Source organism: Nymphaea colorata, chromosome 1, assembly GCF_008831285.2.
Source record: "Nymphaea colorata isolate Beijing-Zhang1983 chromosome 1, ASM883128v2, whole genome shotgun sequence".
Taxonomy (NCBI): domain Eukaryota; kingdom Viridiplantae; phylum Streptophyta; class Magnoliopsida; order Nymphaeales; family Nymphaeaceae; genus Nymphaea; species Nymphaea colorata.
This window is the reverse complement of record NC_045138.2, coordinates 19,273,130-19,290,985: the sequence shown is the minus strand read 5'-3', so window position 1 is coordinate 19,290,985 and position 17,856 is coordinate 19,273,130. Positions and strand designations below refer to the sequence as shown.

Here is a 17,856-nt window from a genome sequence, read left to right as displayed (position 1 = left end):
GTTTCTCAATGTTACATGTGAAAACCAAGTTCAGTTTTGTCTCACATGATCAGTATCGATTGTCAAAATGGTTGTAAGATCACGCGGTCTCTGTCTCTCTGGAGCAGTACCAATCGCGATCGATCGACTCATCTTTCATGCCGCATCAACTTGGTGACATTTCGAAAACACCCACAGCCAAAGTGAACTGAGACGATCAAAATGATACTTGTGAGATTGTTAGCTTTCATCTTGGGTATCTTTCGCTCAGGCTTCTTCATCTAGTACATCATCGTCTCTGGCTTCTCCGTCCAGAAGCTGCCCAACTCCACCGTTGTGGGGCATATGATATGAATCTTTAGGTATCAGTGTATGGTAGGCCAGAATTCTGAAGGAACGGAGGTTGAATTTCGCCGAGTCCTGAAAGTTTGTACTAAATAATTTTTGTACTTCACTTGGTTACGCCTAGCTTCATACACATGGCTTCGTTTCATCTCATTTGACAGCATTGCTTCCTACCAACTTAATTACAATCCAATATTTTCTTCCACAATTAGTGGTCTCGGTAGTAAAGTTTGATCTGATCACGTCTTCCTGGAATCAGAACATAAACTCAGCCGAGCCTTTACTCGGCTACCCTGAGCCGTCCACGCGGATGGCCATTTTTTTTTTTAATAGTTTAAGAAACAAAGCGTCCGGAGGAGGAGGAGGGCTCCTCCCTCGGCGGTCTCCCCGCTAGCTGCGGAGCGACAGCCCCGCCGGTGAGAGGAGGCGCCGCCGCCGGCCCTTCCTTTTCTGAGAAATGGGAAGGGGGTTCAGGGGTGGGCCACCGGCGGCCTCCCCCAATCTCGCCGGAGGGCCGGCGGTGAGGGACCGCCCGCCGGCGAGATGAGGGCCTCCGCCGGCCCGTCCTTTTGTGAGAAATGGGAAGGGGGTTCAGAGGTGGGCCTCCTGCGGCTTTCCTGCCTCCAACCCGCTCGCCGCTGGGGCGGAATCCGGTGGTGGAGATAGTATTTGTTAGATTACTGAATTATAATACTATATATATATCCTATTGCTAAAAGTGGCTCTCAACAGGAAATCTTGCAACAAAGAACGAATCTAATTTACTCAATAACAAACAATTATAATTGATCAACTTTAACTTTAATAGTTAATTTAAAAAGGCAAAAAAAAAAAAAAACTTGCCCTTTGGGGTGAAGGAACATCCTACAAAGAGGCCCTAACCTCATACTCCATGGCTCAATATATCATATATTAGTGTAATGTTTCTTCATCATTGGCATAGACCAGTTGCACTGTAGTGTTGTCGTATCATTAAATGGTATTCTCGATGTCAGTATATTTAATTTGGATAGGATGTTTAACTAAAAGATTCAAATTTCAATATATATAAATATCTAATTTGATTTAGTTTTTAAAAGATATTTTATATCAAATGATTTTACATTTTAAAAATCGGTCAGATTCTCAGTGATTCCGACTCAGTGATTCGCACCTTGTTTTTCAAATGAACCAAAGGGTTTCCACTTTTCTCTGTTTGAACCATCCCCGGTGGTCATTCGGGCGTAACGAGTGGCTGTTAAGTCAGGGATCTCACGAGTGGAGCCATAACCGTCCGATCGATAACGATCGGACGGCTTAGATTTTAAAATAGAAAACGGAAAGAGAAGGAGAGGGGGTCTCCATCTCGTCGCTCATTTCCCCTACTTCACTCTCTCTCCTCCCTCACGCTCTTCACCCCTTTTCCCAATTCTCAGCACTCTCTTCTGATGCACTCTCTATTGATGGAGGCCACAGCTGTCAGCAACCATTTCCGACCAAGAAAACAGTGATCGGGACGAACTTACAGGTATGCCTCTTCCCTTCTCTCTCTCTCTCTCTCTCTAGTTTTACTTCCACCATTTGATGTGTCATGACTGATTCCCTTTATTTTCTTGTTTATTCGAATCTCTCTCTATCTCGTAAATGGTGCTATTGATTCACTGGCATTGAAAATTTAGTAGTGAGGCCTCCACATTGTGGTTTATCAGAGTGGTCTCTAGTTAATTACAGAAAGAACCAAACAATGACAGAATGTGAAAGAATTTGCAGATGGGGGCTGACACACAGAAAGCGAGAGAGAGATTTGAATGTCACAAAGAAAACAAAACGAAAAACATCGTTTGGGTCCGAAGTTCTTCAAAAAACGGTGAGGAATAGAAAAATCAAGAGAAGCAGCGTTCATTCCCTCCATCATCGCCCACCCACCTGCATCGGACGGTTATGGCCCCACCCGTGAGATCCCTGGCTTACATCGACTGGTTACGCCCGACTTTTTAGTAAGACAGAGAAGGAGAGAAACAGAGTTGACGTTGGCTGAACCTGATTAAAACAGACTACCTCTCCGCAGGGCCTCGAAGGGGCAACGATGACGTGCTTGCCGTCCGAGAGAGAGTTTGGATCCTGCCACTGCGTCTCGAGAGAGAGTTTGGATCCGGAATAATCTTTGTTTGCTGATTCAGTTCAGTCCCGCTCTGAACTGAAACGTTTTAATTGGATCAATAAATGTTGGACACTGGGTCTGAACCATTTATTTCCGCCTTGCCCACCTTTAAATCCACTCCAGCCGCCTTCTGGAGGAAAAGAGGGAGAGCGAGAGAGAGAGAGAGAGAGAGAGAGAGAGTTCTGGAGATTCTTTGCTAACGATCTTGGTGGCCTTTCGTAATCTTCTCTTCACCAACTAAATAGATTGAAAGAATCATAGTCTTGCTTGACATTCTTGCCGATCGACCCATTTCTGGAGATTCTTTGTTGACGATCTTGGTGGCCTTTGGTAATCATTTTTCTCTTTTCTTGAACAGTTGTCGATGTCTTGTAGGTGTAGTTTCATCCCTTGTCGATTTCTTTTATGTTCTCTTCTTCTATTTGTTTGTTTGCATTAACGTTTGTAATTGGGAGAAGTCTTTGTGGATATATGAAGGAAACATGTGATACCTGTGGTTTTTTCCTGCTGCATGTCGAAGAATTAAGGTTTCCAGATCAAATTTCAAGCAACGTTAATCGTTATCTTGTTGACATTTTGGATTTTCGGATTCTTTCTTTTCTAGATCGCATATTTCTCTTTCATTTTGGAGAGAAATATGCGTTTATTCACTAATGGTTGTTCTTATTTCTTCCAGATTGTGTCGGCCTACCAATAGACTTTATCATCAAGAAATAATAATCCCTATCCACAACCACAAGACATTCTTTCTCCTCATCTAGACAGTATGAAGCGAGGCAACCTTTCCTTCTTGATCGCAATGCAGCGATGGCTGATGCATCAGGTTTGATCCCCAACTTTTCGTTCTTCCTATGGTGGTGATTTTGGGCGGTTCAGTGAGGTATCGTCTTTCCTTTTTGGCTGTTCTTTTTCCATTTTTGCTGGCTTATGGTGATCGTATTTATTGTAGCGAAAAATTCTGTGGATCATGAAGAAGACTTGCAATAACTGCCTTTCTTCCAATCGCTTATCGCGTAGTTTTTCACGACAAATTTCCAGCAACATTAACCGTTTTCTTGTTGAGATTTTGCCTTTTCAAGCATTGTTTTCTTAATCTCAGATTTCTGTTTTATCTCTTGCTCAGCTAGTCAGTGAGATTGGCCAAGTTTCACCTCTTATCGTTTATTCTCTTGATTTATTGACGATCTGTCGAAGAGACTTGCTTTTCGTGCTTTTTCCCAGTTACCTATCTGAGAATTAGGGTTCTGAGAGCTTCCTATAACGTTGGCGGTTTTGTTAATGGGATTCGGTCTTTTCCTTTTCTCATGTTCTTGCTCAATTAATGCCGGCCTATTTCGCTTTCTTCTTTGTCTGCGGCAGTCCGTGAAATTCGACAGTAGGGATCTTCAATTTCTTTCTTTGTTATTCTTATTTCACTGTTGGAGTCACCTGTGTTTCTACGTTTACTTGTGTGAAAATCAGGGGAAAGAAACAAGTCCCACTCAACATTGGCCATTCTCTTTATGTTATTTTCCCCTTTGTTTTTTCATGCAGCTATCAATAATAGATAGTGGATCGATGTATACGGGTCCCTTTTTTTGGCACTTGTATTTATTATATACGTTCTACTTAATTCCTTGAACCTGAACCTCAAGCACCCTTGCGCAAAAATTCGTCGTCGGAACCCAATTTCTCCTCCCATTTCTCTGATTTTGCTTTTGCTGATCCTCTTCCATCTAGATTAGCGTCTCACGTTTGTAATGTTCTATTTTGTGTTCTATTCAATTTTCTTCTTCTTGGTATTCTTTTCCCCTAAACTATTCAAGGTATTTGCGGAGAGTGTAATTGCGGTTTCCTTTTTTCTCGTCGTCTTCTGGAGCCATATTTTTGTGCTTAGTTTATTATTACAGGGAGCTTGTCTAGCAATTGTTAAATTAATTTCCTTAGCTCTTTCTTGCTGAAGATTCCCTCTCCAGCATGTTTTGCAATATAACTCTTGTGTTATCCCTCTATATAAGGAACCATTATGAAACAAGTTCCATGATTTGCTTCAGACTTCTTGATCTTGTGTTGTTTAAATACTTGTTCTTGTATGGTGTGTTGCATATATCTGAAAGCTTGTACTTGAAATAATGAAAGTAGTCAGTAGGACCTTACATCACTATGTTATTTTATAGCCAACATGACGTGCATATGCTCGTCTAATTATATATTTTACTAGGATCCAATTCATCTATGAACTCGTAAATTCACGTGCATGGGAAGCATTGACAAACCACTATGAATATGCTTCCTTTGCGTAAAACGGGTCAGATGGCCCATGCTTTTGTTAAAATCTTGTGTGAAACACTAAATTTCCACAATTTCAAATTTCAAAGTTGTTTATTCATCTCCAAAAATTTCATTGGGTTTTCAAATTAGAATTTCAAGAAAAACTTTTGAATCAAATTCGAAAATTTTGATAAAAGAACTTTCAATGATAACGAGAAACCTGATAACCGATTTCCAGCTTTTGCATCCAAGTAGTATCCAACTTGAGCATCAATGCTCTTAGCTGGATGCTGGATTTAAGTTTCTGCTTACGTCTTAAAATTCAACATTGAAATTGGACTAAAATAGAAAGTTTTTTGTGAACTTGAAATTGTGATTTGAATCCAATTATCAGTCTTAAAAACAATCAAAATTTCATACTTCTAATTTATGAATTGCACATTTTAAATTTTAATTGGATTTCACCTTTTTGGTTCAATTCCATGGGCATATTTCAAAGTTAAGTTTTAATTTTTCACATTTTGTGTTAATTTATGTTTTAACCATAATTTTGGATTCTTCAATCATATTTATAGGTTTGATCTTCCAAAATTTTGGGTTCGTTGATGTACTTGATATCAAAAGGCTTGTTAAAATTGAAGTGCTTATTTTGTTTTTACTCGAAGATCAGTTTCACATTTCAGTCCTGAGATTTTGACATTATGCATGAAATTAGATTTGCTTACTAACCTTATTTTTGTGATTTCTAAGCTTCACTTATTGATTTCATGTTTGAATTTAATCCAGTCAAAATTTATGTGTTTCAAATTTTAAGTCATTTTACTAATTCATCATTGAAGTCTTTTAAGTTTTGAATTTGTACATTTCATGTCCAAATTCTGATTGTGAAGTTTGAAGCTTAGTTTCAAATTTGAAATTTGTCTTTATTTTGTTTCTATATGATCATCTTTCAGTTTTCGTTTTTGAGGAGCGATAAAAAAGATGGTTTGCGGTTGTCAAGCTAGATGAGGATGAAAATAGAACCACATGAGGTTACACTCCCGATGGAATAAAATGTGCTTCTTAAACTGCTATGATGTAAATTAGAACTTGTCCAAGAATGGGAAATGCGTCAACCCGCCAGTTAGTGTAAGGGTGTTATGTTATTTGTAACCTATAAATACTATTTGTCTTTCAATTTCTTCCAATTCAGATGAATTTTGATAAGTATTGCTGTTGCCTACACAGCAGTATGATAGTTTTGAGGTTTGCCAACATTTATTGATCTCTCAAAAGCTTTCAGAGGAAAATTTCCTTCGTTTGTGCTGAGTACTATACGACGTTGTTGTGCTGCAGACTTGATAACTATCAAAAGCTTATTGGGTTTCAACTACACGTGGGCATTGTGCTTGCCCCCACAAAAGCCGATTCGGGCTGGCTCAATATTTGAAACCCGAGCATGGAAGCTCGGATTCCATGCTTGAAAACCCAACAGAGATCGAGCTTAACTCGATTATAATAAAAAATAATTTTTAATATAAAATAAAATTTTAAACATAAAATATTTTTAATAATAAAATATAAAAGATGAGAGTCGTTTTTTATTTTTTAAAAAAATATTTAAATGATAGATAAAAGTACAAAAGCTACCCTTATTTTGGTAGCCCAAAACTAAGGCCGGGGTCCCATCCAAAAGGTCCAGCTGGGTTTTTTTTTTTTGTACGACAAATAAGTTCTGTACTTTTTATCTATTTATTTTAGTATTGTTTTTTATAAAGAAGCCTGTTCGTGAGTCATGTCGATACTTAGATTCAGGCGAAGACGAAGCAAACTCATCCTAATCAGTTCTGTACTTTTTATCTATTGTTGGCCGGGGGAATAGATTTGGGAATCGCCCGATTGGCTTATGAGTGAATTTTTACTGGGCCATGAGTCATGACCCAAAGCTAGTCAGCACCAAAACTCCAGCCACTAGATCAAGAATTGGCTGATTTCTTGAATCGGTAACTCCAGCCACTAGATCAAGAATTGCCGACTGAATTGGTAGAAGACATCAACCGTAACAAACTTTGCTATTGGTGCATATGTTCCATTGTAATCAATACCTTCAACTTGTGCATACCCTCAACTAATCTTGCCTTGAATCTTTCAACCTGGCCATTTGCTTTGTATTAGATGTGGTAAACCCACTTACAACTTATGGGTTTAATATCATTTGGAGGTTCAACTAGATCCCAAGTTTTATTAGCTTTTAATGCTTTAATTTTAGTTTGCATAGCCATTCTCTAATTTGGATCAAACTCAGCTTGACTACTAGAAGATGTGAAATGTTTAACAAGTATGCTGTGTGAGCTGATGAGAAGCAGAAAAAGGGACGACTTGTGAAAGAGGATACCTCGACGAGGACTTCTTTCCAGTAGATGAAAGGTTGGGTCCATCTTGAGTGGCCAATCCACAACAATACTCCTTTAAGATAATAGAAGGTCTGGGCATGCGGGTTGATCTTTTGAGCGTAGGTGGCTAAAGCGTAAGTGTCAGTTTAAAGTGTTTCAGTTTCCCATACAGCACACCGAAGCTGCTGTTTCTAACAACAGCAAGAGATGATGTTCAGGTTTTTGTGTAAACAGTAAGTACCAAGTACCCATGCACCGAAGACATTCAGAAGAAAGTACACACTTAAAACATGGTATAGTAACATATTACAATTAAACATTCAACTTCATCCTCAATATATCTTTAAACTACTAGACAACTGGTACAGAATAGCAAAATCCGTTTGAACATGGATGACCAGCCTCATACAACATATCTCCGTATATTGTACAGATAGCGAGATGGAATGTCTAACATCTCATATATGAAGGCAACAAAAGATGTGCTGCATTCACTCTTCAGGAGCATATATAGGTAAATCTTACCACCCCAGTCACCTGGTTTATAGTCTGCCTTGTCAGACTAAAATAGGATGTGAGCAGGTAAGGATCAGTCAAATCAGAAGTCTGATCTTACATTTGAGATAGTGTCTGTCGGTCGTTAACATTGATAACAAAGTCACCTTCAACTCATGAACTTAGGGTTTCCACATGCAACCACCCTCGTTCATTAAGAAGGCAAATAATAAGCATGGGCGTAATGCAGGTTTGGTGCAAGCATGGCTATCACAAAAGAACTTGGACGTCGGTTCAGCAAGGGTCATGTAAACAAAATAATCTTATATATATATATATATATATATCTAAAAGACAACTATAAAATTGAACTAGAGACCATGCCATAACCAAGTTAACTTAGGTGCAGTGGCCTGTTTGGTGACTCCTGTACACATAGGTAGGAAGAAGTTGAGAATAGACTTGCACCTAGAAAAGCTAACAGTTACCACCATCTAGGGCCGGTCCCAGCTGCGGCCAAAAAACGGTGCCGAAGGCCGACTCTAACACTCCCAGAATCAATTGGAGGGGGCTAATCGAAGTCCTGAAACATCGATGCCCAAATAATTAAGCCAGGACAAGTCCGACTAGACCAAGCAAGAGCAGGAGGCACCTGTCTCTGTTCACAGGAGGGGGCGGAACTCTAAAATTCGTATAAAATCATCCGGGCCTCCGATTGATTTGAAAATTGGTGAGCAGCTCCTCCAAATGGTTATGAAGGGATGCCCAGAAGATGGACTCCAACCGAATCCTCCATAGCCCACTCGTTGGGCATCCAGGCGAAAATCTTGCAGCTTTCAAGCAGGTTCAGATGACTCACCGGGTGCCTCGAACTTCAAAATCTATATAAAATCACCCACAGCTCAGAATGAGCTGAAATTTGGACTGTAGCTTCCTCTTATGATTAGGAACAAACGCTCCAAAAATGGCAGCAATCTGAGCACCCTAAGTGTCACTCGTTGATCGATGAAGGTGCCGAACTGTTACACAGTTCGGTTCTGTTCTGAGCAAATGCAGAAGACAGGGTAGCAGACTGCTGATCACAGAACCTGTCGCACTTCAAAAAATCACAGAAATTCGACCTCTACTCCGATTAAGCTGAAATTTTGTCTGAAGGTTGGGGACATCCCAGGGAGTAGACGCCCCAAGTTTTACCTCAATTCGAGCTCTCTACTGGTCACTCGTTGAGATTCAATCCTCCAGGTTGTCGCACTTCAGAACAGGTGTTGAATAGAGTAGACCGCAGCTCCTCTAGTCGATTCTTCACAGAAATTGGGGATTTACCCCAAATCGAGCTCAACAATGCAAATTAACAGTTCAGAGCCCTAATTAAGAATAGAAGGAGCAAGATTAACACACCGGTTCGAATGGAAATCGCTTCAGAGGCCAGAAATCAAGGATCCGCCAAACCAATGGCGAGTTGTTCTTCAGCTCTGCCAGCTATTGCCGGATTCCGTCCAAAAGCCATAACTCTCTCAAGCCTTCACGGATTTCGCTCATTCTTGGCTCAGAATCTCCGTTGAGAAGTTTGGGAGATGACCATGAAGTCCGTTTGTGCACAGACCCTCCCAATATCTACAGATTTCCGCCTGATCAGAGGTGTCTGGGAGGCAGAACAGGGGAAGACAGCAGCGCTGGTTCTCCCGTTCTTTTTTCCTTCGATTCCTCCTCCAATTGCCACGAAACTCGCCCAGAAGGTAGATAATAATCCGGAAAACTGAATGGACGAAGTCTCCTTGGCTGAACTCGCGTGGGATTGTCTGGAATCAGTGTTAGACCGTTCGCCCGAAGGAGAACTGAATGTGCTGATCGAGACGCTCTTCACGTTTGATCAGTCCTTCAATCAATGAAATACCGGTTGGAATAGCCGGTGCTTTAGGCCAGAACTAGCTGGGATGCGCACAGGAACTCCTCCCGTTGAAGACATTGATCGGAACAAGAATCCCCAAAGGTAGAATCGCTGGAGTATCGATATTTACCTTCAAGACTGGAGACTCTCGGATGTGAATGACAAAAATGTCAATCGACACCTTCTTCTTGGCTGGTTTCAGTCAAGGTAACCTATCCATTGGTGATCTGCCGTTGAGGCTGAGCGCCTAGCCGGAAGAGAGCCACCGTTGAGGCTTCAGAAATGGTCGATGATCCCTTTCTGCCTCCCTATGATCGAACATCGCCTCTCGGTTCCTCTATGGTTGAAGAACCCGAACGGTAGTTCAATCTCTCTCGAATGAAAATAGGGAATGGAATCACTGCTCGATCGCCATCCACACTTACCGATCAATGCACCTAGCCGCAGGTCGCCGGAAGCAGACCTCTGTTGAGGTTTTTGGTCATGGTGCTACAGGAACACCATGGCTGAAACTCTTCGCGGGAGAAGAAGCTTCAGACTTTCAAACCAACACTCCTTCCAAGAAGACTACGTTGATAAAAACTTAAGTTATTACACTCATCCCTAAGCTTATATAGCTTAGGCGCGACCGGGACGTGCCCTGTCTCGTACCGAGACGCTACAGAAATAAAAGAACCAGTATTGAAATAAGCTGTACAAAATATCAAACCGAGTCGGTAAACCTCTACTGAGTTCACTCCGAACTCACGCCTGTGATAACTCCCTGCTGTGATGCTCTAGTTGGGCGAAACCCACTTCACCTAAACTCGGTCTAGGTGGCCTTCAAACGGGACTGTCTTGGTGTCCTCGCCTCAACTCCTCCTGCATGTCATTGTGCTGTCGAGTCTGCCAGTGTAATGTCCCTCTGTCCCGAAACAGTCTGTTCCTACGCTGATTGTCTGTCCAGGTGCAGCCTGGCCCTCCTGTCCCTGTATTGTTCAGTTCATCCCGGTGCTGTCTCTCTGACCTGGAACAGTCTGTTCCTGGGCTGACTGTCCGTCCTGGTGCAGTCTGTCCTAGTCCTCCTGTTCCTGAATGGTCAGTACTGTCCTGTCCAAAGCATTCCGGTCTGAGGACAGTCTGTCTCCGTTCTGGACGACTGAACACTTCCTCATGCTAGGCCTGGTGTGATGGGCCCTCTAGACTCCGCTCGAGTACGAGTGGCTAGAGTTGGGTGAGGAAGGTAGCCTCACTTCGCCCGAGCACTGTAGCATTCGTCTCTTTGGTGGTTGTGGCTATAGTGAAGGATTTAACCTCACTATTCACGTGGACGTCGTCGCCCGCATCTCCCTCGGATTCTTGGTGCTTGCCGCGGTTAGCCTCCCTTGGCTCCTGAACGCCTACTACACATGGGCTAAGAAAACCGTTAGCTTCACAACAAAATACCTTGACGGTCTGGCCCACAATGGGTGTGGCTGCCTCGCTCGAAATAAACTCACATCATGCATGTCCTCGGGTTTCAATTGCGCCTAGGATGTTGATAGTTTGTGTGATAACCTCACAATCCCCCAAGCGTCCTACTGTGACATGCAGCTGGTCATCTCCCTCCTTAGCCTCCCTAGACGTTCGGCTGCTATATGCTACTCTCCCGACCAACTGAGCACTAAAGCCTTGCAATGCCTTAGCCTCGCAATGCGCTAGGCCATGCATCTCGACGTCTCTCGGCAGTCTCGAAGGTTGGCCTGTAACAGATCCACCCTCCTCAAAATGAGCTTGTCCCCAAGCTCTTTCTTGGCTCTTTCCAAGGGTCCATGGTTTCAACCCATTCCGATCTATGCCACACAACCGGTCATCTGACGCACCCACCATGCACTCTTGGTTTAGAGTAGGTCCATTGTCTATTGGCAGGGATCTCAACAAGGACACTCTTGGTTTAGAGTAGGTCCATTGTCTATTGGCAGGGATCTCAACAAGGACCTTTGCTGTATAGGCAGTCCTTGGCTCCCTCCATAGTCACCTACTACGAGTTTACCACCTCTACGTCCACGGTCTTGGGCTTGCCATAATCGGCTTTCTGTTTTATCTTCAAATTCCTCAACAAGGGACATCTTGTGGTCCTTGTTGACATCCATAGTACCCCATGCTTCCGCTATGCGTTCACCCAACATAAATTGCGAATTGTGCTGGAATTTGGGACTTTACGTTAGTCACTCCATACTCAGGATACACCTGCCATGGATGCGGTCCATAGTCTCTCCGCAGCAGTCCTAGTAGACTAGTAGTGACCTTTTTGGCCTCGAAACATTGAGCATTCACCCATTGTTATTGTGCCCAATAACTTCCCACGATCATAGACCTGGCCTTTAAGCCTCTTGGCCTCTTCATATGGCTGAAAGAATGCGGATCTGCCCCTTCGCATCATGGGACCGAGGTTGATGTAATCTAGTAATAAGGATGAAGAATCTAGACCCAAGATTTTCGTTGACTGCCTTGGACCTTTTAAATCTTATTTGCCAATGACTACCACATGTAATGCTCAATTATTTTTTTCGCCAACTTACTAGTATAATGCCGTGACCCAAAGAAGAAAAGAAAAAGTCCATGTCAAAGGACAGATACAGCTTTACTCGGTGTTATTTGTATCTTATGACATGCAACCATATCTTACAATCTGTATCCTATACGTCCGAAAAACCTATATGATACAAGCACGATACACAAAAATGCAAGTGCATCGTCCCCGTGTATCCGGCCATACAGGCCATATCTTATGTTAAGGTTCTGTTTTTCAAAAAGAGGTCCGATGTCCCTCATAAAGAAATCATTGTCTTAAGGAAGAAATCACAAGCTTGAAGGGACGAGGATGAAGATGAAGAAGATAATGATTATTGTATCGATTGATAATAATCATGATTGTTATTTATTCATAAACATTATTTCAATTCTCATTTGCAGTGAACGAACATGGGTTATACGTTTTGATGTGACGTAAAATACCCTAAAGTTCAGTTAAACTTTTTTTTTGTTAATGTGCCATTACTTATGAAAGATAAATCATGAATGTCCATTATGTATGTAATGAGTTTTTTATATAGAACACATTTTTCTTAATTTTGTCTATTTTTCTCATTTTTATGAATTAAAAATTAAATATAAAATATATTTGCGATTTGCTTACAATGTGTGTATAGGTCGGCCCGACGATACACCTTTCACAACATTGGTTTTGGTTTTACTTCCTCGAGGACTCCAGGAAGTTACAAGCTGGGATGTGCAATCTAACACATTCATTTACTTTATCTAAATATACCAAAACACTTGCTTGCCTAAGACAGATATCCTGGTTTAGTTTCTTGTATAACACAAGAACCAATAACAACTTATACTAAGCAATATATTAGCTACTGCATTCACTTACTTCACCTTAATCAGTGTCACAAAAAACAAAAAGGTTTTTTTTCGCTTGTTCATTTTTTTCATGTTCCTTAATGCCAAACAATTTATTTACTTTCTATTTTTTATTTGCTGCAAGTCGACTTATTTTTTCATTTTTGTTTTAGTAATCTTTCACTTATTTTATTTTTCTCCCAGTTTTAGTTTTTTAAGTTCTTAAAAATTTACCATATTTTTCCTGGTTTTTTGAATCTCGCCATATATACCCGAGAAAAACCTCGTCGTTTAAAACTCTGAAACGTTATTTGTTACTATGACCTTAATATAGTATAAGGGCAAGAAATGACAACTTGTGAGTCATAACAAGCCGGACTCCTGTTCCTCAAGGGAGCTAGTGATGACATATTAAGTGTTGAGTATCGACGTGGTTTGAGATTAATCATGAATCTATAACTTTAGGAAAGTTGAATGACATATACCTGAATTTTATACTACCTTGTGCCTTGGTTTGTGAACCTTTTCGAGATGTGAACCTGACTGAAAATGGACGGATCATATCCATCAAAATCTGTCCTCAATCAGTTTGAGATAAGCATCAAATAAATGAAAAAAAAAAAAAAAAAAAACCATTTCCTTCCGCATATATCAACCATGATGAGGTCAAAGGCATAAAAATTGCAATGACAGAACTGATAAAAAGATATGGAATGGCCTACATGTGGAAGAAAAAACCTGGAGATACCTTTACCAAGAAGCTGGGTGGGGTTTTCTCCTCAATGTTCGATTGGGATTTCATATTTCCATGTAACCCATTCTCTATAAGATTGTGAGCTAAGCACAATGTCTAGATCTGCTGTGTTAGATTTTTATATTTAAACACATGTGTCCTCTTTATATATGTGTATATATATTTCATTAATATGCACACAGTGCCACACACACACACACACAAAATAGTATGTACATACTGTATAGTGCACCATAGGTATATATGTAAGGGTATTGGTGCAATTCTAATGTGCAGTTGGTTTGCTTTTTTTGTTTTCAGGTATTTTCTATTTTTCATTTTTTCCCTTTATCTGTCTGGTCAGACACTTGGGTCATTTGGACTGAAACAGTTGACCAGTCTCAAGAGGACAACCACTGATCGAGTTACTATCCCTACCTTGAGAAACTAACATTTCATTTATTTAATAACTGAAAATGCTAGAAATTTCATTATGAGATGATAGAGGTGTACTAGAAAGGCCCAAGGATTCCTTGCCTCAATCCAGGTTGACCCTACCAAGAAAAATTCATGGTCCTTTAGCTAAAATGGTCCCAATCATATTACCACCAAAGAGAATTTCCACAAATCATATTGATACTACAAGCTCATGTATCTCGAAGAAATGTCCTATGCATATAGGACGCATACCAATAAATGAAAGAGTTTGCCTTGGAATTCATCTCTATGATCCTTCACGTGTTTGCTAGCTAGGCAGATCACCTATCAAGCACTTGCGAGCAAAATGAAGTATCTAGAAGATTTTTCTTTTCTTCAAAAGTGTTATTCTACATTCAAGCAGATCAGATAATGCACACAATATTCATTTCTTAAACAAGCTTGCTCTCCAGTGGCTTAGAAATATCTACCTCGCCAAGGGTGGGAATGGTAAAGTTTACATGTGAGATGAGTATTTGATTGTGTATTTTGCATGATGCTATCATCTATTCAAATCCGTCCTAAAATGGTGACCATGGTGCATCACTTCAGATGAAGCACCATCTTGGCGCATAAAGTTAGGGAATTCATCTTGGCAAACAAATCATGGTAACTAGTGGTTCCACATTTTTGTTGCCTATTGTAAATATTCTGATTTAGCAGTAATAGCAGAGACCATAACTTGTCCCATTTCTTCTATGACAGGTTCAACTGTCTCAAGGCTATGATTATGTTGAATTGAAAGCAAGATGCTGAGAAAGCCCACCTTTACAATGTTTACATCGGCTTTTTGCCTTTTTGTTTTTTTTACCACTGAACCATTGTAAACATGATGTTATTTCGTGTTACTAGATACTTCAGAAGTACAAAATTATGATTGTATTCACTCGTGGCATTATGATATTCATATTAAAAGTGAAATTTCAGTCCTTAATGTTAGCTACGCATTTATTTCCTTGCATATGAGATACGAAATTTTTATCCTATGGTATCTAAACTTGCGTTACAGCAAAAGTTCCTATCTGCTAATTCCTTCTGAAGCATCGTGTTTTTCATTATTCCATCTATGCGGCGACCTTGTAATTCGAGGATATCGGTTAGATTTCAAGTTTACACTTTCTTAACTTATCCTTCATGCCTCTTAGGTTGAATCCGCTGAGGCAGGAATTTCATCAGATCAAACCAGACCTAAGGTTATCAATTCATGTTTCTTGATAAAGATGGATTTGTTCCTTAGAAATAGCATTTCACTTTCTATAAAATTAATTTACATAAGATTTTTTTTTTTAATTTTTAAGTTCTTACATGCACCATATATTTAATGAGTCATTTTGCCAGTTCCCATGTGTATATTGGACTTGCCTAAGTGCTCGGTTTGTGGTGCTAACTCGTATCAATCACCTTATTTTGAAGGACAAAATAAAGCTAAATTCTAGCAAAGATGCAACACGAAGCACCGTAGAATCAAGCAACTTGCACTAAACAACTAATAACTGTATTGATAATTGCACGTCACTCCTTCAGAAGAAGACTATTACAGTTTTCTTGGCTTACTTTATCATAAGGTAGGAAGCAGCTAAAGAACTCCCACGAACTCAAGAACTCCACGTTTTCTTGAGGGCGAAACTCAATGAGCTATTGTGCTTCTCTACGAACCCATTCGGAAGCAACATTAAAACCTTCCCTTCAATTGTTTTTCTGTGTGGGTGAGATAAAGAGCTCATCCTTACAAGACCATCTTCTAGAAGTGAAGCATCTAAAACAACAGTAATCCGAAGCCATCTCTCTCTACCTAGAGAGATGGTCTGAGGCAAATTCTCTTGTTCTCGCTCACAAAAGGAGGAAGATGTCTACCTTGTATCCAATATGCAAGCCTAATTAACTAGAGACCACTCTGATAAACCTCAATTTGGAGGCCTCACTACTAAATTTTCAATGCCAGTGAATCAATAGCACCATTTACGAGATAGAGAGAGATTCGAATAAACAAGAAAATAAAGGGAATCAGTCATGACACATCAAATGGTGCAAGCAAAACTAGAGAGAGAGAGAGAGAAGGGAAGAGGCATACCTGTAAATTCGTCGCGATCACCGTTTTCTTGGTCGGAAATGGTTGCTGACAGCTGTGGCCTCCATCAATAGAGAGTGCATCAGAAGAGAGTGCTGAGAATTGGGAAAAGGGGTGAAGAGCGTGAGGGAGGAGAGAGAGTGAAGTAGGGGAAATGAGCGACGAGATGGAGACCCCCTCTCCTTCTCTTTCCGTTTTCTATTTTAAAATCTAAGCCGATCGATCGTTATCGATCGGACGGTTATGGCTCCACTCGTGAAATCCCTGACTTAACAGCCACTCGTTACGCCCGAATGACCACCGGGGATGGTTCAAACAGAGAAAAGTGGAAACCCTTTGGTTCATTTGAAAAACAAGGTGCGAATCACTGTGTCGGAATCACTGAGAATCTGACCGATTTTTAAAATGTAAAATCATTTGATATAAAATATCTTTTAAAAACTAAATCAAATTAGATATTTATATATATTCAAATTTGAATCTTTTAATTAAACATCCTATCCAAATTAAATATACTGACATCGAGAATACCATTTAATGATATGACAACACTACAGTGCAAACTGGTCTATGCCAATGATGAAGAAACATTACACTAATATATGATATATTGAGCCATGGAGTATGAGGTTAGGGCCTCTTTGTAGGATGTTCCTTCACCCCAAAGGGCGAGTTTTTTTTTTTTGCCTTTTTAAATTAACTATTAAAGTTAAAGTTGATCAATTATAATTGTTTGTCATTGAGTAAATTAGATTTTTTCTTTGTTGCAAGATTTCTTGTTGGGAACCACTTTTAGCAATAGGATATATATATAGTATTATAATTCAGTAATCTAACAAATACTATCTCCACCACCGGATTCCGCCCCAGCGGCGAACGGGTTGGAGACAGGAAAGCCGAAGGAGGCCCACCTCTGAACCCCCTTCCCATTTCTCACAAAAGGACGGGCCGGCGGAGGCCCTCATCTCGCCGGCGGGCGGTCCCTCACCGCCGGCCCTCCGGCGAGATCGGGGGAGGCCGCCGGTGGCCCACCCCTGAACTCCCTTCCCATTTCTCAGAAAAGGAAGGGCCGGCGGCGGCGCCTCCTCTCGCCGGCGGGGCTGTCGCTCCGCAGCTAGCGGGGAGACCGCCGAGGGAGGAGCCCTCCTCCTCCTCCGGACGCTTTGTTTCTTGAACTATTAAAAAAAAATGGCCATCCACGTGGACGGCTCAGGGTAGCCGAGTAAAGGCTCGGCTCTGATTCCAGGAAGACTTGATCAGATCAAACTTTTAAGCCTACCGAGACCACTAATTGTGGAAGAAAATATTGGATTGTAATTAAGTTGGTAGGAAGCAATGCTGTCAAATGAGATGAAACGAAGCCATGTGTATGAAGTTAGGCGTAACCAAGTGAAGTACAAAAATTATCTAGTACAAACTTTCAGGACTCGGCGAAATTCAACCTCTGTTCCTTCAGAATTCTGGCCTACCATACAATGATACCTAAACATTCATATCATATGCCCCAAAACGGTGGACTTGGGCAGCTTCTGGACGGAGAAGCCAGAGACGATGATGTTCTAAATGAAGAAGCCTGAGCGAAAGATACCCAAGATGAAAGTTAACAATCTCACAAGTATCATTCTGATAGTCTCAGTTCACTTTGGCTGTGGGTGTTTTCGAAATGTCACCAAGTTGATGCGGCATGAAAGTCTGATGAGTTGATCGATCGCGATTGGTACTGCTCCAGAGAGACAGAGACCG

The 17,856-nt window shown here is 40.9% G+C and overlaps 1 long non-coding RNA gene across 2 annotated transcripts; it reads left to right on the top strand.

Annotated features, from left to right (window-relative positions):
* Nucleotides 1-1,680: 1,680 nt before the first annotated feature.
* LOC116264021 (uncharacterized) lies at nucleotides 1,681-15,550 on the top strand. 2 transcript variants are annotated; one of them, XR_007574508.1, is made up of 3 exons: nucleotides 1,681-1,831; nucleotides 3,141-3,287; nucleotides 14,751-15,550. It is a non-coding gene; the product is annotated as an uncharacterized LOC116264021 (long non-coding RNA). The 2 variants fall into 2 exon arrangements; XR_007574507.1 differs by lacking the exon at nucleotides 14,751-15,550 and adding an exon at nucleotides 5,668-6,177.
* The last annotated feature ends 2,306 nt before the right edge of the window (nucleotides 15,551-17,856 follow it).